Source organism: Falco peregrinus, chromosome 1 (genome assembly GCF_023634155.1).
Source record: "Falco peregrinus isolate bFalPer1 chromosome 1, bFalPer1.pri, whole genome shotgun sequence".
NCBI classification, from domain to species: Eukaryota; Metazoa; Chordata; class Aves; order Falconiformes; family Falconidae; genus Falco; species Falco peregrinus.
In genome coordinates this window covers 79,953,585-79,979,775 of record NC_073721.1, presented here as the reverse complement: position 1 = coordinate 79,979,775, position 26,191 = coordinate 79,953,585, and the positions used below count along the sequence as shown (strand labels likewise).

At 42.5% G+C, this 26,191-nt stretch overlaps 1 protein-coding gene across 2 annotated transcripts in view; it reads right to left on the bottom strand.

Moving 5' to 3' along the window:
• Nucleotides 1-26,191, bottom strand: part of RGS6 (regulator of G protein signaling 6) — a 276,743-nt gene that overhangs the window by 85,157 nt on the left and 165,395 nt on the right. The gene's annotated exons all lie outside the window — the stretch shown is intronic.

Here is a 26,191-nt window from a genome sequence, read left to right as displayed (position 1 = left end):
TCCACTTTGACAGAGCTGTGTCACATCGGCCCAGCCCTCGCACCCGACACTCAGTGCCTTTGACTACTTACACACCGGCATTTGCTCACACCGAGAGATGCAAAGCAGTAGTCTTAACTGCAGCAGCAGCCACACTGATTCATTCATGCTAACCATTCCTCGCCTGCCTTGGAAAACCTAGGCTGCTACCAGGTCTGTGCTACCTACAGACAGGCCTGGCATCAATAAATATGCTGGCAGACCCAAACACACGCACCCTCCAGAACCCAGAACATACCATAACCTCAGTGCAATATCCTCTGCCTTTGCTTCACTCGGACTGCTCTAAATTAGAGACATACAGTGTGACCTGTGACCAAACCTTCTTCTCTCCTCAAATGCAACTCTGAACAAACTGCTGTTACAAGTATGAGAGGAAACTGCAAAACAAACAAATTCCACACTTTGCGTCATTCAGACTTGTACCTGTTCCTCCTATAGAAGATGTGCATATTGCCTAGAGAGCCATTATAGAGCTATACAAGAGGTACAAAAACCGTACCTTGCAGTCCCAGCCTCCCAGCAGCAATGGTAACAGCATTTTGTAGTAGCATCAGAAGTTGCCTCCTTTTAGAAATCCCCAAGAACTGCAGATGCCTCAGGATGGACCTTTACACCTGCAACTGATCATAAATTTACAGTTGCATTTCAGGCTGCTCTGCCTTTGCATTACTCAGGCTACTGAAGTGGCTCATATAGCTTAGCAGTTTGGCTCTCTGCCATACAGTAGTGTTTAGACGCTGTTCCTCATGCTGTCAAAATGATTCAGCAATAAAACAGCAAGGGAAGCAACTCCGCGCTCTGCTGGAATCTGGGCTTTTGAAGATTCCTGTGTCAGACCTTGTTAGGGCTGAAACATTTTTACTGCTATGTAATTCATGCATACAGCCTTTAAATCAAAGGCAATCTTTCTGTCATTTCAACCATGTATTAGTATTTTTAATAGCAAATTCTCTTCCCCAGGAAAGAGGATGATTGATCAAACATAGAAGGCAACTGGTGTATTTCAGCATGCAACTATCAGGTCACTTCACACTATGTCTTCACTTACAAAGTGGGTTTCAAAGGCTGTCACATCAAGGTCCTCCTTGCCTGCATCAGTGTTATAACAGTTTCCCTGCAAAGGTGTAAATGTCCCAGGCTGGCGCAAGACAATAAAGTGCTTTGAAAGCTGCAGCATTTATGATTTTTGGCACAACATTTATTCACTAGGAGACCTAACCCTGTAGTCCTCACCTATGCTGGGTTCCTATGAATTTTCATAGTAATTCTGTTTGCAGAAGCACACATTTTTAAACCTCCTAAAGAGTTCTAGTCACAACAAATCTCTCTTCCACAAGACCACACACTTCCACGTTAACTGCAGCAACACTACTGTCTGTGCTCTCTGTTACAGATAACTAGCATCATCAAACTCTCTAAGAAACCAACTTCATGCTGACACACTGCTACTGTTTTTCCCTCTTACTTTTCAGGAAAAGTGGAGGACCACATGCAGTGTTTGCAGTGACGCAGTAAGAGTCATTACCTGGAAAATAAAATAACCTGACATCTGTAGCTCTCTTCCCTCCAGGATTTCATTGTCCTTAAAATGAAGTAATTGGTATTGTACAGCTTTTCCCCCTTTCCCTGCTAGGCCTTTCAATCACGTATAACACAGGGTGCACTGGAGCGCAGTTGGCCTCACTGGAGCTCTGTACGGGCGCAGCAGTCAATCAGGGACAATTCTCCAGCGGGATTAGAGTTGCACATATAATTTTAGTCAAGGGTAATGCCAGATAAATTATGATCACATAGCAATTGCTGACAATCTACTTACTGCCATGCTGAACAAAGAGGGAGTATTGGCACTAATACTATGGGCCATATTTTAAATAGGGCTCCTTAAACCATGTGTTAAAGGTGCTTATATTGACAAGGAGCAACTGATATTGCTGGCAACAGCTTGTTCCTGCATTTCAAATTTGGGCAGTGATATATACCAGAAGAACTTTGATTGTTCTGCACATTTAAATGATAACACTGAAACAATCAATAAGCACAAATTTGTTAGTATTCATAATCAAGTAACAAGTTCAAAGTAGGTAAATTATTTGTTCTTTTTTATATTTGATGGTTTTCATGGGGCATAATAATAGAGGCAGTAAAAACAACAGTCAGCTTCTCTTAAATACCTGTATCTTAAAATCATGTTTCCTGTCTGGTAGATCTTTCAAGTTTATTTTATCAAATAACCTCTGAAAGGGAGAAGCGTTTTGAAAAGCTGAAAGCTGCATTAAACAAGTACCATTCAGCTTAAACAATTGAATCTGTTGTCAAAACACTGTGTAACTTAGAACTGCAAAATATCTATGAATTTCAGAAGGCATTTTTGTTTCCATACTAAGACAGAGGGAATCTGGCAAAATATTTTCTTTCCTTTCTTTTTCTTTTTTTCCTCTCCAGGAATTTGAAGACTAACATTTTATTTAACTCCTTTCGATGTAAGTATGGGTTTAGACTTGGAAAAGCTGATAGGCTGCTCTGAAGCAGTGATAATTTCAGATAGCAACAGACCCTGACCGTGGGAAGGGCTCAGAGCAGACACGGCTGTGTACCTGGGTGTTCCTCAAGCAGGAGCACAAAGCGCAGCGTTCATAAAGCCATTCATCATGCAGTGAGGATCAGCCTTGTTCAAAGTAGTGGTGCGACACCGACAGCAGTGTGAGAAACCAGACTGTGCTGCTGCTTTCTTGTTTCTATCCAACAATGCCTTGGCCTGAGGCCCAGAAGATTCACTTGCTTCTTACTGAAAACCTCACGAGGGTGAGGGTAAGTTGTCGACTGTCACTGCTGACTCCTAACAAAACCCAGTCTGGTATGGCGCTCTAGAAATATACCACTGGGCACATCAGCTGCTTTGTGCACCCTGAACTCAGTCACGTCCTGGCGAGTGTGATAAGAACGGCCTCAGACCTCGCAATGGTTCTCAGCAGGCACAGTCTGCCTGGGCACATTTGCACAAGACAGCCTTAAAATGCAGCAAAACACATTCTGGCACTTTTAGTTTCCAAATACATAAACCTCAAAATCCTCTCTATGCAAAGCAAAAGTGTTAGGTTTTTTTTATTTCCAAGCCAGCAACACAGCATTCTGTAAAGTCTTAGGAAGTACTTTGATTCATCAGAAGTTTAGGGAGAGAGATCTTAAAATATCTTCAGAGAATAGCATTTCACAAGTGACTGGAGAAACTAGATTTATGGAAACACTTCAACAGAAAATCTTCCTGTAAATATTAAAAAAAAAAATTTAAAAAAGCAAATACATTTCACTTGTGCTCACAAGACTTTTGTGTTTGCTTTCCAGTAATAACAACTGTTTCACATTTGTACTGTGATATCCTCAGGGTCCCCACCAGCAGGTGCCGGGCAAATACAGTTATTCCTGCCTCTGAATTTCATTACAGCTGTAAGCTTACTAACAGGGATGTCAGAGCAACAGCTTCAACAAGCAGTGGCGGAAAACAAATGCTAGTATTGTAGGTGTGAGTGTATCTGCTGGAAACCTATTTTAGAAAGTCCCAGGCACTGACCAGAACAGGGACCACACCACATGGATTTTATCGCAAATCAACACTTCTTACAATGAAAAAAAAAAATGTCTCCTGGGATCAAAACCGCTCTTCAAATACTTTCAGATCATGTTCTCGTTTAAAACACATACTGCTCCTTCCCTCGTTTCACCTTTTGCCCGTTCTCCCCCCTCCTTGCCCCAAACCTCTGGGTCACGGCTGGGAGGCTGAGCTCAGGGTCCATCAGCCCTGACAGGCTCTGAGGAGAAACAGCGCTGGGGCTGCCCCGCCGGCCAGGCTGGCAGGATGGGCAGGGCGGGCAGGATGGGCAGGGCGGGCAGGGCCGGCAGCGCGGGCAGGGCCGGCAGCGCGGGCAGGGCCGGCAGCGCGGGCAGGGCCGGCAGGCACCCGGCGCGGCCGGGAGGTGGTGGTGTTGCTCAGGGAATAGAGGCAGCGCTGCGGCGGGCCCAGTCCCTGCCCGGCCGGGCGGCACCACCGCGGCTCGGCGGCCCCGGCAGCCACGGCCCGGCGTCGCTCCCCCCGGCCCCGCAAGCGGAGGGCAGGGCCGGGCAGCGGCAGCCCGCACCCTGACGGCCCGACGGTGTAACTCGCTCGGCGGGTGAGGGCAGCGCGCGGGCGGCGGGCGGGAAGGAGCCGCTCCCTGCCCCGGGTGACACACGGGAGGGGGGCGCCGGCTCCACTGAAGGCCACAGGGTACGAGAGAAGCCAGACGAAATCTACACGCAGAATTACCACATCACGGTAAAATACAAGAGGTCACACCACCAGATTGATCTATGAACAGGCGTGGGAAAGGCCTTGTTTATCTTCTGTTTATTTTTCACTTCCACCTCAGGACCACGCGTTTGCGAGGAACACGCTCGGATGTGCGATGCTCCTCTTCCTCCTCAGTGTATGAATCATCAGCATTTTGCACCAACGCTCCCCAAGAAAGACTGCGACAGAGCAGCCACGGCGCTCTGATCACTGCGATCAGCCCAGGACAGCTGCTGAGCAGCCTCCGTCACCCATCCCTGCACAGCCGGCTCACCAGCCTGCTCCCAGAATAAAGTCGATGTGTACAGAAGCATTTGTCAGACCCAGTGGGAACGCCGAGCTTTCTACTATGCTATAGACCTTGCTTTTGATAAATGCATTCACTTCTGGTTTACTGGGGAGGTAAAGGGAAATCCTCGTTTCTGTGGACCTCAGCCATGCAACCAGGTAAAAGCCTGAACTCAAAAGGAAAACTCACACAGGTGAACATCTATAATCTGAACTCCTTCCATCTTCCCAGAGGAAAATAAACCACCCAAACCCGAATGGGTTAAAGCTATGACCTTATAAATTAAACAGAATCACAAGAGGGGAAATAGAAGCAGTGAAAGATAAGAATGTATTGAGAGAAACAGAACTTTTGACACAAAAAAAAAAAAAAAGTTTGAAAGTACTACAGCACATTTATTTAAAGGACAGTACAACAGAGACAAGAAAGTTCCAAAAGAGGTCATGTTAAACCCAGGGAAATAAATTACACAAAAGTCACTTCGGTCTAACATAATTTCTGTTACATAGAGAGGCAGGCACTAAAAATGTGACAAAAATACAGGAATCCATGCCTTTGTATACCCATACAATCCCTCCTCAGGAGCACACATCAGAGAACAATCTACCAAATTTGTCCCCACTGCAAGAAGAAGTATAAAGATGATGCTTGGAAGATGTGGGACCAGAAATCCCACTGCACAAAAGCAAGGTAATTCAGTGATGTTTAATCATGACACCTGATTAAGTATAACAATACTGAATACATGTGTGAATGTTATAAATACTACATAGATCTCAATACAAAATACTCTTCTGAAGGCTGTACAAAAAACCCCACACCATCACCAAGCAAAACACAACAAAAAACCCCCAGTTTACAAATCCAATCAATTGATATCGCAAAGGCATCCCAAGTGGCCTTGTATTTGTCAGGAAAATGCAGTTCCCAAGTCCAACACCAAGAGTTACATTGGAAGAGAACTGTCTTCAGTGGGCTACTGAGAACCCTTTCCTGGATCTGTCCTCTCAGGGCTGCCAGGCTAGGCATTTCGACCACAAGAGATTCCAAACCCAAGTATAATCAAGAAACTATGCAGGCTCTCGTGCTACTTTTAAAACTCACCTTGCACTGACCATTCTTCCCTTACTCTTTCCCCCATCAGCTACACATTTTATTGTTAGTATGTGCTGACAGAAAGGGTGAGAGAGACAGAATATCTGTGCTTCAGCTAAGAGTAAAGTACAGGCAAGAACCCTATAAAGCTTCCCACAGACTACCCCCTATGCCAAAACTCCCTGCAGGGATCTTGCAGAGATCAGGAGGGTTACTTAGTCCACCTCCTGGCCACCTGACATTATCAAGGAGAGTGCCAACAACTGCTGGTTTTTGTGATGCATGTTTTTCCATAAGGAGTTAAATTGCAAGCCATAGGTCAGAGCATATACACAAGCAATTCTGAGAGAAATTTTGAGAAAAGCAGTTTTGAGATAAAATATTCTAGAAAGCCCAACTTCTCTTACTGTCTTTCCTCCCCACCCGAGTGATGTATGTAGAATAACCCTGTGGCCATACCTTATACTCCTCGGTCAAAACCTGCGAATTTTCTTCAGCCAACTGCAATCACGCTGCCCCACCAGTGCTGGCTGTGCTTTCTCCTCCTTTGTTGTGGCCAGCATTTTGGGGTTTGTACCAACTGCGCTGCTAATGGCACTGTCACAACTCTGCTGAAGCCAGTCAAAAGCATGGCTGGTTACTCACGGTATCTCACAAGCTCAGCAGATTCTGTCCAACACAGTAATTTATTCTGAAATAAACTTTTCAGCTTGCTCACACTCCATTTATCAGTAGCTTATGTGCATGTTCACTTACTGTGTACATAAGCAAGTGCAGATGTACAGAGTTGCACACTCTCCTCCATCAGCTCCGTTTGCTCCTCCTTTGCAATTAGAAGGGAGGAAGAGTAGAACTGAGCAGAGAAAATGTACAAGGCGTAAGAGGACAAGCCTGTAAAAAACAGTCCCAAGGAATAAGAACATAAATGTTGAAAACATTGATAGGCATGCAAAAATAAATTATGCTTACAAAACCTTAATGGTCTAAATTCTACTCTGAAATATGTGAACATCCTTTCCACTGAAGCCTGTAAGAGCCCACACATACACCTATATGTGAGTCAGAAATACAAAAGATGACAATGTCCTTTTCTGCTACTCATTACATCTAGACTTCTTCATCTAGTACACTGGAGGCTGGCATCAGGGGTGCCCAAGCTTTAGTTCTGGTAGGTTGCTGTATGGCTTTGGAAAGACCATGTGATGTTCCTGCAGGTTAATGATATGGCTGAAAAAACTGTAATAATAATAATATTCAGGTGCCTCTCAGCAGGGTTGTAAAGATTAATGAATTGATGTTTATGTAGCGTTCTGAAAACATAAAAACCCATACAATTTCATAGCGTGGTGAATATTAATACTAATTCCTGCTAATGGAGTTCCCTAGATCTACTCTTCTGTGCAGAGTCCCTCTCTGTAAATGCTCATTTCTGGCTTTACTTCCATAGACTGAAACCTGTCAGTGCTTTGCAAATTTTGCTAGCATTATGCCCAGAGCAAATTACAGTAGGTCCCAAGACTGGTAAATCAGAATATCATTTCCAACCTGGGAGAACAAATTAAAAGAGCAATACTTAAATTTTGTCACCAGCTTACTCACAGACCACCTTGTGCAAACACAATCAGTCTACAATAAGGCCATGCAAATTTGAAACCAAGAACCCAGCCAAGTAACTTCATAATTAATAAAATACTAGCATTTATTTGGCACTGTCTAGTACTGGACAGGTCCTTTTTCTATGGCCCACACATACTAAGCTTATTCAGCCAAGGACCATGTCCTTTACTTGACCCATTCTTCTTCTAACATTGGTCAGTTTCAAGGCTCCAGTCTTGGACAATAAGCTCACATAGCTCCACTTCATGACTGTAACCACCCTTGCTACAAACTTTTAAGCAAAGGCTGCCAGATTATGGCTAAACGAGCAATTTGCTGCCAGGAGCTGGTCTGGTGAAAAGAGATTAAAGCAAGAGCTGATACTCCCTTCTGAAAGACATGAGAGTCTTCTATGCATTTAAATTTGAAAACACAGAGAGTAAATTTGAATACACAGAGAGTCGTGTCACAGATGTGGAGGTGATAGCCGGATGATAAAGTGCAGCATAGTGCAAATTATTGACCCACTTCTTAAAGAAACATCTCTCACACCAATGACATATCTTCTTCCTTCAACACACCCTTCCAATAGCTAACACTGCAAGCTACAATCAGCATCTCCAGCTTTCCCTCCATGATCCATTCAAAATACAAAGCTTTCTTCAAATTACACCTGCAAAAACCCAGAATGCTAGTCTAGTCAAATGACTGATGTTGCCAGAGATGCTTTCCATATTGTGACTTTACCTCTCCTTAGATTTAGACCTAGACTTCACAAATACCTGTCTTAATAGGAACAGCTGGTCTTGTGATGTTCTGTTGAAGGTATCAGGTCCCAATAAACAATAAGCATTTAGATACATGTATCGGGTTTGTGTGGCAAGGTTTTTGATATTGGGGGTCTACAGGGTTGGCATCCATGAGAAGCTGCTAGAAGCTCCCCTTATGTCTGACAGAGCCAGTGCCAGCCGGCTCCAGGATGGACCTGCCCCTGTCCAAAGCCGAGCCTGTCACCAATGGTGGTAGCACCTCTAGGATAACATATTTAATAAGGGGGTGCAGAACCCACCCAAGAGTAATTGCAGCTGGCTGAGAGGAGTGAGAGTATGAATATGTGAGAGAAACAGCTCTGCTGACACCAAGGTCGGTGAAGGAGGACAGGGAGGAGACGCTCCAAGCAACAGAGCAGATTCCCCTGCAGCCTGTGCTGAAGACCACGGTGAGGCACACTGTCCCCCTCAGCCCATGGAGGTGGAGCAGATATCCACCTGCAGCCCGTGGAGGGTCTGACACTGGAGCAGACAGATGCCTGAAGGAGACTGTGACCCCACAGGAAGTCTGTGCTGGAGCAGGCTCCTGGCAGGACCTGTGGGTCCATGGAGAGAGGAGCTCAGGCTGGAGCAGGGTTGCTGGCAGGGCTTGTGACCCTGCTAGGCACCCAGTGCTGGCGCAGGGTGTATGAGCAGCATTCCTCCTGAGGAGGAAGGAGCGGCAGAGACAACATGTACTGAACTGACCACAACCCCCATTCCCCATCCCCTTGACTGCTGGATGGGAGGAGGTAGAGAAACTGGGAGAGAAATTGTGCCCGTGAAGAAGGGAGGGGTGGGGGAAGGTGTTATTTAGTTTTATTTCTCATTATCCTACTCCGATTTGATTACTAAAATTAATTTTCCCAAATCAAGTCTGTTTTGCCCATGACAGTAATTGGCAAGTGATCTCTCCCTCTCCTCATGTTGATCCATGAGCTTTTTGTTATAATTTTCCTCTCCCCTGTCTAGCTGAGGGAGTGATACAGCAGCTTTGGTGGCACCTGCTGTCCAGCCAAGGTCAACCTGCTACAATACATCAGCTAAAATGGACATCACACTTGCGGCCTCTCCCTAGTGACTATGGTCTACTCATGAGATGCACAAACAGATCAACCCTCCCCCCCCCCCCCCCCCCCCCCCCCATTTTAAACAGTACGAGATACTTAATTTAACATGGTTAAACTGTTCTGCTCTTTCCCCAGCCCATGGGAATCAGGGAATCCAGACAGGTAAGCCAAGGGAGAACAGACTTTTCCATTGTTTGAAATGTAAACACAAAATGACAAGGACATGTTTATTCCACAACCATTTCAGATGTAAGCTTGCAGAAAACCGATTGATTCAAGATATGCAATAAAGTCCAGGAAGAAAAGTAGTGACAGCAAAGTAGAAAAGCATTACCATGGACAACAAAAAAAACCAATTTGCAAGCATTTGCAGATGCTTTGGAACTAAACAGTTGTTGGTAATGCCTATGTGAAGCACTATTTGCAGGGATGGCTGGCATATGCCTTTTGGGTCACATGGCACTCATGAGGGATTCAACCTTGGGGGACTCCACATGAGCTTCCAGGTCACCTGAATCCCTGACTGCAGGAAAAAGAGTGCCTGCACCACTGGATCACCATCAGAGCCAGCACAGGGAAGTGGGTACCATGGGAGACGATGAGTACTTCCACCTGCTAATCACTCTTCCAACTCTTACACTTCTGATACTTATAAAATGGGATCAGGAAGTTGGCTGTCTCCAGTCTTTTGGCATGATCCTGTCTACCCGCTCCCTAGCACTGGAGTTGCCTGGCCAGCCCAGTGGATGCTTTGACCTGTCAACAGATCAAGCTGTCCTGGCTGGGCAATAGCTGGTTGGGTTAAGGGAAGAATATAACTACCCATAAATACAAACCAGTTTGACCACGAATTAATTCCTCCCTGAGAAGACCAAAGGCTCCACACAAACCCACAACGTCCCCTGCCAAAGTACATGCCACACTGTTGATGGGGCTTAATTGCTTTCTTAGTATTAAAATAATATAAGAAAAGTTGACCTACAGCAAATAGAGGCTTTTTTCCTTTTTTGCAGGAACAATAATCAGTGCCTAACAGGAATGGAGAAAAGCATGTCCAGTCCCCAGCTGGCTTAGGTTCAACTATTCCCGCCGCCGCCCCCCCCCCCCCCCCCCCCCCCCCCGAGATCTTTTCCATTTTATCATCTGGTTACAAAATGTATGTTTTTGTCTTAAACTTATATTGGAGTAATTATACAGATTATTCTGGTTTAGAACGCTCCCTTTTATGAAACAAAATTGTTGGGTATTTGTACGCTGTCTGTAATTTGGTATTCTAAAAGTAGTAATTCTGACAGCAAAACAATGCACCTCCTTGCCTGCTTCTCCCTTTCTTCTCTCTAGTTGTTTGCATCCCTTTGCCTCCCTGAATAAACAAAGATATGGATGTTTCCCTCTGATTATTAGTGGGCCATGGCAGCCTAATAACCATTCATGCTTTGGAGAATTACCCCTAGATAAATTGTTACATCTTCTGACTACAAAGGATGTAAATCCCAGAAAAAATACCAGCACAACAAAAAGGTGTCCTACAGACAACCTTTCCGTATTTTTAAAAGAAGATGCTGGACACAGGTTTCAAAATGACTTCGACTCTTCGTTTCATTCTCAAAACTCAGCAGCCTATATCCTATCAGCTTTCAACAAGATGTATTGGCATAATAGTTAGAGCCATTTTTAAATGTCAGATTTACTTTTTCAAAGGCACTTCAAGTGTTTCACCTACTCACATAGATATGGAGGAGCCTGCCCTTGGTTTTAAGCATTCAGTTCTTTCCAGAGCTGCCATATAGTCCCAGACTGAATTCCATAATTAATCAGATTTTTTTTATATTTCTTTTTTTTTGCTTTACAATTCAGCAGTCAGCATTTTGTGAAACAGATTAAGATTTCTGGGAAAATCTGGCCATATTTTTTTTTCTCTAGTTACACTTTCATGTGTAATTATACATTTTAAAAAAACCATGCACAATGTGTAAACATAGTTCATACACAATAAAATGAAGAACTATGTAATTCACATCAGTTTTCCAGTACTGCAAATATTTCTTCTAAAATGACCAATTATACATATCAAAATTGTCCTTTAAGGGTGAGTAGATAATTTCTTGTATTAAAATACTCAATAATGCTACACTAATGGAACTCCTTAGTTCACATATTTGATTAACTGTAAGCTACACACTTTAGATCTTGGTGGGTTTGTACGTTACAGGTGTATCTATAAATCCAAAATCTAAAGAAACTCAAATCAAGCGTTTCACTAAAATGCCACCATTCAGCATGATCCACCAACAAGCATAAAAGGCTAAAGCCATCTGTGTGACTTAAGCACAGCCCAGAGATGAGAAAACAGGGGTGATGGCAATTGGCAAACAAGGTCAGTACGGCAGAACAGGTGGAGCATGTCCAGGTGGGATGTGTTGGAATAAGGAAGGGAGAATCATTTCCCTGAACTGCAGGAAAAGATGAAACCTTCAAGCATGCCTACACACTAAGGGTGAGATATCCTGGCTGCTGAAGGTAATCAGTGCAGGATCTTCTTGCACAGAGCAGCTGGTTCTCCATGGCAGTAACAGTACCTCCAGCTACAAAAGCATGTTCTCAGCCAGCCTCCTCATCTTCAATTAACTGAGACTGTTACTTGGCTGGAATAGAACAGAATATTTCAGTTGGAAGGGACCTACAATGATCATCTAGTTCAACTAACACTCATTATGTTAGTCAGGTTAGAAGCAAAGGACTGCTTATAGTACCTACATGTTAACCTGAATGTTCTTTCAAACACTAAAATCCAGCTTTGTGAGACTACACTTTTGTGTTCGTCACACATACAAGGTAGAAAGTACACTATGTGTGTATTTACAGGATTTTACATATGACAGTGTAAAATACTGAAAAAAATATAATCATATTCCAAACTATTTCCTAGAAGGTTTTTTATCTTTACTAGGAGGTAAAAACATTTGTTCTTCATTTCTGAAAAACGAAAACACAATCAAATCCAAACAGAATGGCAAAACGTCTGTGTCCCCCGCTGAGTCCCTCTTAGCAGACTGTGGAATACACCTCTACAGTATCGCTATACATTGCTTTGTTTTCTTACATACTACCCTAGATATCCACTACAAGATCCTAGGCCAGACAGTATATTGGTGGGTGTTGTTTGACTCAGAGTAGGCATTCTTACTACATCTCCTAGAGCCTACCTTTTGCTGTTTGTATCTGCTAACTTGCTCCATGTTACTTAAGAGTGTCACCTCAGAGAAATCTGTATGCTTATGTCTCATTAGGTGAGATCAGTCCCTTCAGCAGCTGCAGGTTATGAGGAAAAAGGCAGAAAAAGGAGAGAGCAGACACAACTGAAAAGGACATGCCTTATCTTCTGTCCCTCCCAGTGCCTACGGGGAGCTTGCAAAGGATTGTCTCCACCATAATGGTTCCAAGGGCAGCTGCATGCATGGATGTTCACAGCAACCCGGCTTCGCTGGAAGCTACCTTTTTAGAAAACTTGTAACCCAACACCAGCAGAGATCCTGCAGAGTCTCTCTTGTGACTGTCCTGCAGAAACATACCTCAGAATAGAGCACATACAGTGAATTCCCTGAAGGGATACAATGTGCCCCAACTCTGGACTCCAAAGCCCGTTCAGCAAGTTCTCACCCAGAATATGGTACTGCACGTTATCATCACTACTACAGCCCCACCTGGCAGCTTTGACTATTTGTAGAGAGTAGGTTGTATATTATCCTGTGTCCCCACAACATACCATGAAATTACAGTCTTAACACCAAAAACTTAACATACGAAGGTCAAGAATAACAAAAGATAAGTTTAACATGCGAGTCTATACAGGTTTTCATTAGAGGTAGGACAGTGGAACTCAACAATACCTCTCCAGAAATAAAGCTTGCTATGCAATGGGACAAGACAGGATGAACTCCGAGTGAACCCCTCAGCAAAGAGAAGCAGAAACAGGCTGAGACAGGCTGATCAGGCACTGCCAAGTGACACAGCTGAAGAGCAGATGCTACCTTCCTTTAATTTAGTAAAGCCAGCAAGGTGGCTCAACAGACCCATGCAGACATGATGCAAACCAGCTGCGGGTTTTACCTCTCACTGTGCAGCATATTAATCCATCTCTCAGTATCACCTGCAAAGGACACACCTCCTGTTCTATAGGGCAAACCTCCAAGTCCGTATTAGTGATCACTGCTATCCAGAGATCGCCTGAAGTGAAAATATGTAATTGCAGGTGACTATAACAATAAAGATGCAATGGCTTTTCAGCCTCTCCTCACATACCAATGCAAGGTCCCATTCCTATGTGCTGTCTTGCCATACATTAAAAGCATGTTTGCTCTAATCCCCAAGAAATGTGGGCTATCTTAATCTGCCTCTGTCCAGGTTCCCGCTTGCCATGTCTCCATCCTGCTTGCAGCCACAGTGAGGAAAGGGATTGTCTTGTATCTAGGTCTCCATTCACCTGCACTACAGCCTCCATGTCGTTTAACAACAGGCAAATTGCTCTTATCCTCACTACTTGCATGAATGAATATAACAAAACCTCAGAAGTGTGTTACCAAGCTCCACAGTTTAGCAATGTGAGACACACAAAGTCCATATGAAAAAACAGGCAAGGAGCTCAGCTGCTTGTGTCTGACTTGTCTTGATTTCTTGTGAGTTAGGGTGGTTAATACAGGTTTTCATACCTGTTAAATGAAAGGCAGTCAAAACACACAAAGGCTTTCTGAAAGCACCACTTTGATAATCATCAATGTACCTAGTATGCAGGTTTTGAGAGGCTGCTCCAAATACAAAAGTGGCGGAGAAGCAAGTGTCAAGCTGGCAGGAAAAAGAAGACACTAGAAGGTGGTGGGAGCTAATAATGGTACCACATGCAGAATGAAAATGATTGTGGGCTTGCAACAAGCCACAGTGGATGAGGCTGCACAGAACCTGCCAACTAGGTGAGGCACCCCACACAAATGAGAAAGAGCAGACAGAGACTAAAGGGTGAACTAGGAGGAGGAGCACGATTTCTTCATTTTTAAAAAGAAGCATTTTTTAAAAGGTGCTAGTAAGGCACCTACTACAGTACACAGATGCAAATCTCTAACAAACTGCCCCAAAATGGGCAACCCCTTTTCCATGAACAGCCTAGCCTGGGAATCCCAGGAAAGAGAAGTGGGTAGCAACAAAACCAGACATCTTTCTTTAAGATCTTTTCTTTCAACAGCACGGGGCCTAGCAGAGCGAGCTCTACTTTAGCAACAGAAGTTGCAGACTGACAAACCTCCAGCTTGACACTGCACATGCAAAGCTTTTTTCTTAGTCTGGTACTCTACACCCCAGCATGACTTTTCCAGCACTCTCACAATCTGCTTCTATAGTGCTGGTACTATTTTAACTCACATAATGTTAATCTCTGTTTCAGAAAATGTTTCATGGCCTGAGAATATTTCAAAGAAAATTCATGCAACCATCCCTGAATCTATCCAAATATGCAACAAATCCTTTGACTATTGAATGGAGGTAATGAAAGGGAATTTAATCTTGACATTTCTGGATTAAACAGTTGATAGGCCAGTACTAGAAGACTCGGTGGCACAGAGGACAGGTGTTTCCAGAGCTGTGCTTAAATTGACAGTCTAGATGTTATGAATGAGAGTCTGGCAGAGCTACAGAAGTTGTCACAGCAGAGGTGGGAATCCAGATTTTTATGATTCAATTAAAGAATGCCAAGGCTGGTGGAAAACACTATTTCTACCTCCATATGCCTATGACTGCCCTCATGCTACCGTGGGTGTAATTACATAAGATGCACAATCCTGTAAGGGAAGGTATAATTATTTAAGGAAAACAGCTGGCAAATTTAGAGCTAAGTAGGAGCATAGGAACGTCAATGCTGAACCAAGAGTGTGTCAAACATGACCCAGATACCTAATTAGAAGTTATGCACAAATCTAACTTGCACAAGGATCAAGAAACAGACTGACTGAACACAGCAGAGGCTGAAAGGGGTACATTCTTGAGCTTCATTGCCCTGATTGCATTAGATACTATTCTGATCCCCCCACTCTCTTACACAGCACAGCTTTAATGTCACAACCCTAACAAATTTGCTAGGAAAGGGGAGGGGAAAGCAGCATTACAGAACGGTGATGCAAAGAGGCTCATCTGTGAGCTTCGCGGCAAGCGTCAAGCCTGCCAGAGAGCTTCCCCCAGTGCAGAGAGGTGGGAGTGCAAGGCTTCACATCTGTCCCCAGCTGATCCACTCTGAGCCAGAACCTGGCCGTGGGGACTGAGGAGCCAGGAGAGGGCTGCTCTCCCTCTGTGATGCTGGCTATGGCAACCCTTCTGCCTCAGCACCTCAGCCTAATGGGCCCCTGCATCCTCAGAACGTACTTGAGGAAGGAAAATTAGGAAATGTGGAGGAATCTGCAAAACCTCAGCACCACTCTGTCTTGAGTTTATGTTCACACACATGCAACAAGCATCTGCAGCTGAGTCCCAAGCCACCAAAAAGGTTAACAATATAAGGTAATAAGACATTAATTAAGGATGGCTCTATGAAGTCAAAATATTATTTTCTTAAAATACAGCACTGCAAGAAGAAAGCTCTGGCTCTGCTGATTTTAATTTTTCCTTATGCTGTTCTCCACCTGGGCAAAGAAATATATCCCTTTGTGTTTTTAAATAAAAGTATCTAAATGCTGAGAAATACACTCATGGATGTCTGCTCAGCTATGTTGTACAAAAATCAGGGGAATCCACAGAGATCTTAAATTATCTCAATGAGTGAGGTGGTCCCCATGGGACAGCCCATACAAATTAATGGGAAAGAACAGTCTGTAAAGAAAGATTCTAACATGCCAACGTACTCTCTTACTGGAGCCAAGACATGAAATAATGTTTATAGACTTGGTACATTTCTTAACTTGATGCTCAAGGATCCTTGCTGTCAACAGAAGCAAAAAGGTGAATAGGGAGCAAATGAGCATTAAGTAATTGACAGAAATGTTGCTGAGATACACTAACCTACTCTGTAAAAAGCAGAAACTCACTGATTTGTGTATGTATCATGGGTAAGAAAAAATTTAACAGAGTGCTTACCAGACCTTTCCTTGACGGGCATCTTCCTGTCAGGAATTTGCACCCAGAAAGCAACTGGGTACCACGAGTGGTCAGTGTGGTGCTCCACCTCTGAGGAGGAAGGTGGTTGCAGAGCAGATCAGGGAGGTTATGCTATCCCCACACTTAGCACTAGCACAGTAGTTAATGGAAAACTTCAGATGGTTCTGGAGCTCGCTGTTCAAAAAGATTGTTAAAAACTTGGGGAAGGGTCCAGGAGAGAAGCACAAGAGGAATTAAAGGCCCAGAAAAAGTGCTTTGTAGTCAAATATGCCTTCAGGGACACAATTAATGAAAAACTTCACAAACAGAAAGTGAAGTGGCTATCTCACTGCAGTGACTAAGCATCTTTCTGGGGAGAAGAGATATCTTCAGTGTCAATCATAACACCAGGTTCAATACCAGAAGGTGATCTGGACAATTGGTTCAATACCAGAAGGTGATCAAGACCAGAAACAAGGAACAAATTTTGGGCATATTACTACTTTTTTTTAAGGATGACAATAACTTTTTTAAAGGTTACAGTAGATTTTTTTTTTTAATGCCAGGTGTCTTTTAAATTGGATACTTTCAAGTTCTACAGTTGTAAAGAAGACTGGAGGCTGGGAAGCTGTACGTAAGCAGACCTAACCCAAGGACCGCCACAGCCTCCTGTTGCACAGGTCAGCACAATGGGCAAAGGTCTCCATCCCACCTCTGCCCTCTCCTTTGGGGAACATGTGCTGCACTTCCAACAGTTCAAGGACACTCAACAAGATTTGCAAGCCTTTACACACGTGTTATTCATTGCCGCACGCGTGGCTGCAGTGTCAAAGCTGATTCCTGCCAGCTCCCACTGGGCACATGACAGCGCTGAGACATACCAAACTTCTGGCAAAGCAAGTTTCTCAAATCAGTAAACAAAGGCATATTGACAAGCTCATTTTGAAAGTTTTTGTCTTTTTGATTGGTTCTTTTTTGTTGTTGTTTTGGTTTGGGTTTTTTTCCCCAGTTTCAAGCTGTTCATGTTTTCAACTTCTGGGCATGTGTCATCTCCAAGTACCTCTTCCTCTTACGGCTCGCCAAGAAAACAAGTCCTTGTGTCAAGGACCTGACACTCTTTGGAGCTCTAAAATCAACCCTTCCTACTTAAAAAAAAATATCCATAATGCAATATCCATGTAGCAATGACGTAAATGATGAATAAAAGATGCTACAATACAAAACTATAAATCATGCTTTAAAAGATCCAGTCTTCTGATTCTGTTCTTTCTGCTTGACAAAAGAAATCAACTTTGATGAATATGCCACTGTCCAATTCATTAGTTTCAGCAACAACAGCCTTGAATAGCTTTGTGATTGAAATTTTATCAGAATACAGTAACTTTTATTCCTTCATGGCTTAGAAAGCACACCTGCCACTGTCTCTCCGGTAGGAGAAAAACTTAGACAGCATTCAACAAAACATGGGACATTTGGCAAATTTCTCATGCTAAAAAGTGTGGGTTTCAGTCTAACCTAATCAGGAAACAGGAATAAAGTCTACTGAATACTTAGGGCAAAGGTAAAATATCAGAAAAGAAAAACCCATCACAAATTATCCACTTAGGTGAATCTGACAATGATTTTGACATCAGCCAGCAAACAATCAAGTTTCAAAAAAACCCAAGAAAAAAAGAGATATAGAATCCTATCCACAGTAAGAACAGGTACAAACCCAACAGAATAAGATTTTCCATGCAATACAAGACAAAACCCTACAATAACTGGATGTAAAATCTTTCACTGTTACAGACATACATTATTTTTCTTATCAGTCTATGGTTTTGGTTTGGTTTTTTTTCTGTGTGAGTATAATTAGTATTTTACGTTAATCAACTTTGTAAAGTTTCCTGCATGTTTTATTACTCATTGCTAGGTAAGAATTAATCTGCAATCCGGGCTGTATTGGGGATGTATCTGTATGGAGAAAATTCTTATTGTACAAGTGACCTTGTAACGGAGTAGAATCGTGAGACTCTCTTCTTGCAAAGCATGCAGCCATCAAATAGGAATTAACTGAACAAAGACCTAATTGCTTAGTTTTATTTCTCTGCAGGACCAAAATATAATTTTCTTCCCTGCATGTGGTAGTGAATCATACATCAAAAATATCCAAGCTCATCAATTCACACCGTACTCAAAACAAATCCATGGGAAACCAGCATGCAATTTTGAGAGATTTATCCACACAGAAAAAAAGTTAAAGAAAACATGCAAATGTGAATTTATAATGATGGATATGTATGGGAAGCCTGAAAGCTTTTCATTTTCCTGTTTGCCATTTCTGATAGAAGGTTCTAAAGCCAAATCTATGAGCTTCTCAGGTGCTATGTAGTGCAAATACATAACAGACCAAAGAACAGAGTACTTCTAGAACAGACAGAATAAAACAAGTTATTCATCAACCCTTCAGGGTACCCACACAAACCAGGTAACAGTTTGTCTACTCTAGCACAATGCCAGCCCCCTTCAGCGTCTTCTGGAGATGTATTCTAACTATCCCCAGCACAGCTTTTAGCAACAGTGATTTCTGACTGCTATGCTATTTATGGCTGGTAAAAACAAGCTGGTGCACTATGTAATTCTTTGTACTATTTAAAGCAAAAACCCAAACCAACCCTTCCTTTTTACCCCACCCCCAACAGTTACATTAATGGTAACTTCCATGTTGTAACCGAAACGTACATAGAAGAATCATTCACCTATCAAACCTAACATACATGTAAAAAACAAAAACAAATGATTCACAAGACCAGATCTACAGTTACTAAACTGCCACGTTTCATTAGAACAACACATTGATTAAAGTCAGGAAATTCAAACTGCAGAACAAACCGTTGTGTTTTGCACTAAGCCCTTTAATTAAAAAGTACAAGTAAGAACCTGCTCAATAAATAATACCTTGAAAATTACTTTGACTAAAAAAGTGAAAGAATGTCAAATAAGAATGAAGAGAATGTATGAATGGAACAATAAGGCAGATGTACTCACTGAATAATGAAAGGGGTTTATTTTTCGAATTATACGGAATTCACGCAACAGATTCAAAGCAACAGTTGTCAAACCACACTCAAAGACTAGCTCCTTCACACTGTTATTGATTACCATTGGGCAGTTACATATTACTGCTTTTACAGTACCTCAAGGTAAAAATGGTTTCTCTAAGGGTCCGATCTCTACGTATGCCTCAGTGGGTATGTGGCTTCTCAGGCACAGCGGGAGCAAAGCTGCTCTGCTGTGTATTTGATGCTTAGCAGCCCACAGAAATGTTGGAGGCAGTGCAGAAACAAAGCAAGAGGTGTGAAAAAGCAAAACTGTTGGTAGATCCCTCACCATGCAACTCCCAGGTTGCTATGAAGTGAAGACAGGAGAGGTGAAGTACTGCAGCTTGAGTGCAGTCTGCTCAGCACTCACATCCAAAAATCAAAGCCACGCAGTACTTTAATTAATCTCTACTCTTTTGCTGTGACGTTCAGATCTGGAAACAAACTTTTGTAATAACGCTGCGCTTAAGATAGCAAGATGAATGCAGAAAAGCATTAATCATTTATTTCTATGAATTTCTACAGGCATTGAAATATTGCTGAATTTTCTTTTTAATACTTTATTCATTAGCCACAATATCCCATCAACTAAATGCTGCATTTCAGAATGAAACTGCAGCCAGCAACAAGAATTTTTATAATATCTGACATTTTTTGTTATTGTGGCTGAATTACCAATTGATCTAACCACTGGAGTTCAGCAGGTAATTTATCATCAAATCTGTCTCTATTCCAGCTTTTAGTCTCAACTGAAAGACTGTGAAAGCCTACAAGCAATTCTTGAAAAAACACAACCAAAACCCACCCCACCACCAAACCAAACCAAACCCATTTATTAATATAACTGTTCTGTTCCAACTTAGAGCTTTCATTTGATGCCTTCCAGCCTAGTAATTTTTATGCTCACGTTCTTAAGTAATTTTGTGTTGTTCTGTCTTCTGCCCAGGTGGCTGAAAGGTTGTCTTGGTTTTCCATTCCCTTTTGACAAGATCTCTGGTGACTAGGAAGAGCAGACAAGTCAGTGCAGGAAAACAAAGCTGGACCATTTGGTGAATTTTGTGGTTTTTCATTCTATTTTTATTGCTCACAGGAATACCCATGCAGCATGACTATTTAAGCTTCTGACATATCATAGCTTCACTTGATGGATGCAGAGTTCAAATCCAGCAAGGACAAGTAGGACCAGGACAGATTTTCACAATTATAGTGTAAGGTAATTAAATTCCTCATAATATTCAGGGCTTTTAGATAGCAGTTGAGAGGCCATTTTACTGAGTGAATACTAAAGCCTCAGGATGTATTTCATAAGTGTTCTGCAGCGGACTAAGCCAAATTTTAATGTACCATTACATGATGTGTACAGTAATGTACACATCACTGCTGTGATGTGCTTTTCCTCTAGTGTTTTCCACCTCAGTTATGAGTACTTTCAACTGCTGTCATATGAAAGTACATGGTTACATAAAGCATCCGATTTTGGCAATTTTAAGTGATGCTTAATTTAGTTTAAACATTTAGAATTTATCTCATAATGTGTGCATGCATTTTTAAGGGATATGTAAGCTTCATGTGATGTACAAGCACACTTATGCAGAGATGAGCAGTCCTGGAAGAAACAGAACTATGAACGAGACACATAGAAGTGGCATCAACAGCCAGTTACGAAAAATATCCTTCCTCCCAAAGCTCAGCGTAGCTGTGGAGTCACACATACCGCAACATTTGGGCTGGGTTCACGCCACGCATCTGGGGAGGACCACTATTGCGGAAGGAACTGCACACAAAAATGTACCACACAAAGTACGCCTGAGCTGGGAAAACACAGTCACAGCGCGGCTTGTGATGAAGGTGAAAAGCTGCAAGAACTGAACTAGAGCTTGGTGGCGGCAGAGGGCAGTGATACACAAACACCAGCAGTCCTCACCCTGCATGGCACCCACAAATGCAGAAGTCTGTCCCTGTTTATTTTCAGCACGCAAGATTTGCCACTCTCAGGCTTATTCTTAAGAAAAATTGCACGCTCTTCATGCATATTTAAGTGTACCCATGTACAGATGTACAGAGAGATATAGTGAATATTCACTACTTAAAATATCAGTTCTGGTTACTTCCTATTTCTCTGACAGCCATATCCTAGTCAATCTACTATCCCCCCCATCCTCTGAAAATGAAATCCTTTAAAATTTTGCTTCACAAGGTATTGACTTGCATCTTTAAAAAATGCTACACTTGAAAGAGCTGATTTCTGTCTTTTCCTCCCCATCCCTCTCACCCTTTGAAAGGCAGGAAGCTGGATGCAGTCAAAAAGAAAAAGAGAACGAGGAGGGAGCTGTGGAGGGAGCTGTGGAGGAAGACAGCGTAACTCTGGCTCCTTAACTGGGTTAATATGTCTCCTGACATGGGAATAGAGAGCTTAAGAGAAAGCTACGGGGGGTGGGGGGATAAATTGCAAGGCATGCGCTACTCATGTAATAGCTGACATGCCTAATGCTATGTGATTCACAGCAGCTTTGAAATACTAGATTAAAACGTATAACAACCTTCTTATTGAAGGATGGATGGATTACGTTTCCACTGGGTGCAATTTGAAGAAGAGATAAATAAAAGAAGAAAATAAGTTGTGATGAAGAAGCCCAGTTTTGACTTGAATTAGTTTAAATGCAGCTTGCTCAGAGCAATTGATTTTCAATGAGAATAAATGGATTTGTTGGCTTGCAAACACTGATCAAGCATGTTTCCACCACACAGTTGCACAGCTATTGAATTTACTGTGTAGCATCTGCTGCAAGTGTGGAAAACCATCAGAAATGATCAGTACTATATAAGTATACATAAATATATGTCAATTTTAACCCATAAGCATGTTTTTTTGTATCAGTTACAAATCATTAAACATCCAAAATTAGTTTAGATTTTGGTTTAAGTTTTGGCAAAGTTGTGGGTTTTTTCTTGTTTTGCTTGTTTTAACTAAATAGGCTCATTCACATTTAGCAAAAGATTGAGCTTGGCTAATATTTGGGAATATTTGCATCTACAACATTTGCCTGAAACAGGATCAGTACCACCTTTCAAGTCTCTGGTTTCTCATGGCAAAACTACAGAGGAAAGACAAAATTAAAAAAAAATAAAAATCCACATCTGGATGATTCTATGTGTTTGAGCTTCTCTGAAGGGAAAAGGCAATGAATACACTCAGACTGGCACCATGGGAGCTCATTTCACAATAGGTTTATTAAGTCCTCCAGCAGAAATGTCTGCCCCGAAGTACGCTGTCAGGGAACACTATTAATAATAAAGTCTCTCTTTCTCAACGCCATGGGATTTCCATACTCCAGCCAAATACATTTTCTTTGAGTGAGTAACATTCTGATGTGTTCTGGGACAACTCCATAGGCATTTGCCAAGACACACGCTGGTTTCCTCAGACAGAGACACATGGCAGTTTAAACTTGGTTTAGATCATGAGTCTCAAGTAACGACAGGCCATCTGGCGCATTTCAGCAATACTGGCACTTTCTGCTCAGAGAGCTCTAGGACTTAAATAAGACAGACGTGGCAGGTCAGGAATTAAATGCATTGTCAGGGCCGCGTGCACAAAGCTTGCATGGCAGCACTTAACCCAAGCCAGCACAGCTGGGACATCACCCATCAAACCAGTAACAGCCACACAGGCAGCTTTGGGAGTAGAGCAAGATGACAAGTGAGTGTTGGCGTAAGGGTCAGGAGCAGTGCACGGTGAGATGCCAGATAGAGGACTGCTGCTGTAAGGAGGAGGTATCACTCAAAATGGAGCTGTGGGGACAGGCCTGCTCGAAGTCAGGGGGTTATGGATCAGAATTAAGCTGTATCAAAACCTCTTGGGAGGAGGGCAGAATGGTGCAAGGCTTGTAGACTGCACGTCTCCCTTGGTTTACAGTAGCAAAGATGCTGATACACAGGATCAGACAGTGCACAGGACCAGAGGAAATCTGGAATGAGAGTGGGAAGTATGAAGGAAGCTTCTTGCATTGGAAAGCTCAGCTGCTGCAGCACTAACTTCTTTCTGATTTGTTTTGGCAATGCTGTATAGGGCCAAGCCTGAATCAGTGGGAGAAGAAAGTATATGCATTTGGTCCTCCTACCAATCAGGATGTTAGTTTTAAGATGCATTTGTGCAGAAATCAAGAAGACAACTAGGAAGCTGGTTTTGTTGCTGGTTAGAATAATGAGATGTTCTTACAACAGTCTGATGACTGGGAAAATAAAGAATTGCTGGTTCATTTACAGAAACAATATCATTACTGAGGAAATAGTTTTCTCACTAAAAGAGAAATGTGCAACTCGATTTATTGCAGCAACTGCCATCGTGTGCATTGGGTGATGACCTAGTCTGGGCATGGATCACAGCACTAACTCAATACCTACCCTCAATCTGTTTTTCATTTCACACTCCAAACTTACCATTAGACAATGTCAGATACATGCACACAGATGCCACAGAGACTGGTTTCACCTTACTTTCATTCTCTGTGACTTGCTCATAGAAGTGAAGACTTAATCAAGAAGATAACGGTGTGATGTGTCCTCCTTTGACTGACCTACTTTGAGCCAAAAGCCAGGGAAGATGATCCACAAATCTACCTCTAATGCAGATTAAAACATGCCTTTGGCACAGCATCTCCACATGTACTCATCATACATTCAAAAAAGGTTTTTTTCATCCTTTTCCCAGATTCCTGTGTTGAGAGAGGACCGTTAATGATAACTCCCTGAGGCTCCTTCTCCTCATGTTACACAACGCCTCATTCACAACTTGGGCATTGGACACATGGAAGCAAAACAGAGATGAGCAGTTCTTTCCCTGGTATTCAAACTTTAAATCAAACACCCACTTTGCTGCACTATAAACAGAGCTGCCTCTTTAGAGCACCGAGGCGCTGCTGTAATGTTTCTTTTTCTTTGAGATTTTACATTTCTCCTGTGAGAAGCAATTACAATAGAAGTGTCAAGCAAAAATAAACCCCTGTTAATCACAGTCACTGTGAACCTGCCAACTAAATCACGTCTCAGTGTTGCTGTTCCATTTTTCAGGTAGAAATAAAGTATGAGAATGCCAGTCTAGAAATTAAGGTCTTCCCAAGAGGGAGTCCAAAGTTTTTGAAAATACAAGCTGTTCTCTTTTGTTCATGACACTGACTGGAATGAGACAAGTACTAAAAACTGAGTATCTGATGATCATAAGAATAATTCAGGTTGGAAGGATTCTCTGAAGGTCATCTAGTCCAACCTCTACCCAAAGCAAGGCCACATGCACAGTTAGGTCAGATTTCTTGGTTCAGCTGGGCTCAGAGGTTTCTGAATAGCTCCAAAATACTGCTTCCACAGCTTCTCCAGGCCACTGAGCCCACACTTGGCTGTTCTGACCATAAACAACTTTCCTCCTAAATCAAGCTGGGATTTGTTTTCCTGTAGCTTGTGTACATTGCCTTTTGTGCTTCCACCATGCACTCTTGAGAAAGGGTCTGACCCTGTTTTCTCTGTAGCCTCTCATCCCTTCAGCTTTCCTTTCTCCAGGCTAAACAAACCCAGTGTCCTCAGCTTCCATTCAAACATAGGTGCTCCTGCCTCTTCAAGTGCTCCAGCTCTTCATCCACCTATCACAAGTACTGAAATAATAGATAAATTTCTTTTGGTTTTGGTCAACAAATAGGCAGGTCTACGAATCTGAAAGGAGAAGTGGAAAAAACTTTGGGCTCTCAGTTGAGCCATTATTTTTTCATACGTCTCAAACTCAGAAGCTTCATGCACTGCCTGGTGCATCACAAGGGATGCCTTCAAATCACCTGAAGGGAATGGTACTGAGCTTGCTCGTCTCTAAATCTGAGAGCTTTCTATGAGCTTTGGAGGGAGGTTTTGTTCTTATTTTATCTTCATCTTTTCACTATTGCCTCTGCTGTGAAAAACTAGCAATTTCAAAATAATGTAATTGCAGCTGCTGTTCCAGAACCGCAGAATGCAAGGTGGCAGTTTCCATCATGCCAGGGAGCTGCCAACCAGGGTGGTACCTAAGGATAAGTATAATCAGTTTAAAGATGCTGTGAGGTCTCCCATTTCCTTTTTCTTCTGAGTAACAGGTGGTGGCTTGATGACTAGATCAATTGCTTAATCAATAATATGAATATTAACAAACATATCAGAAACCTGTTTTAGCTGAGTCAATCTTAAGACATCCAGCCTGTGTATTGCAGACTTGAGCTTATGGAATGAGTTTTCAAATCAGATAAATGGTTATTTTCCCCAGGAACCTTCAAAAACAGTTAGCTCATACTGATCCAGCCATAAACTGCATTTTAGTAACGCAATTTTCACATCTCGTTCTAAAGTCATGTTTCTTTTCCACTGTAAAACCCTAATCCTGCAACTGCCAGTTACACTGAGTCACCACCATGAAATCAATTTCAGACAGAAGAGTCTGTTGCTCAATAAAAAGAGATTAACTGGACTGAGCTTCACTTAAGTAAAAACTTCATTCCAATTTCTATATTCCCTGCCTATCCCCAAGAACCCTGTAGATTTGCATTCCATTCATGTAGCTTAAGTTGGACATTTTTTTCTGATACAAAGATATCAAATCACACTCCTGAATCAATCAACACAACTCAAACTTTACTCAATCCAACAATTTTCACAGTAAAGATATTTTTTAAATGCTTCAGCTCAGATATGCTCCACTGCAGGGAGCACTCCCTACAAAGACTTGACACCAACTGTATTGCCAGCACCCCCGTTCA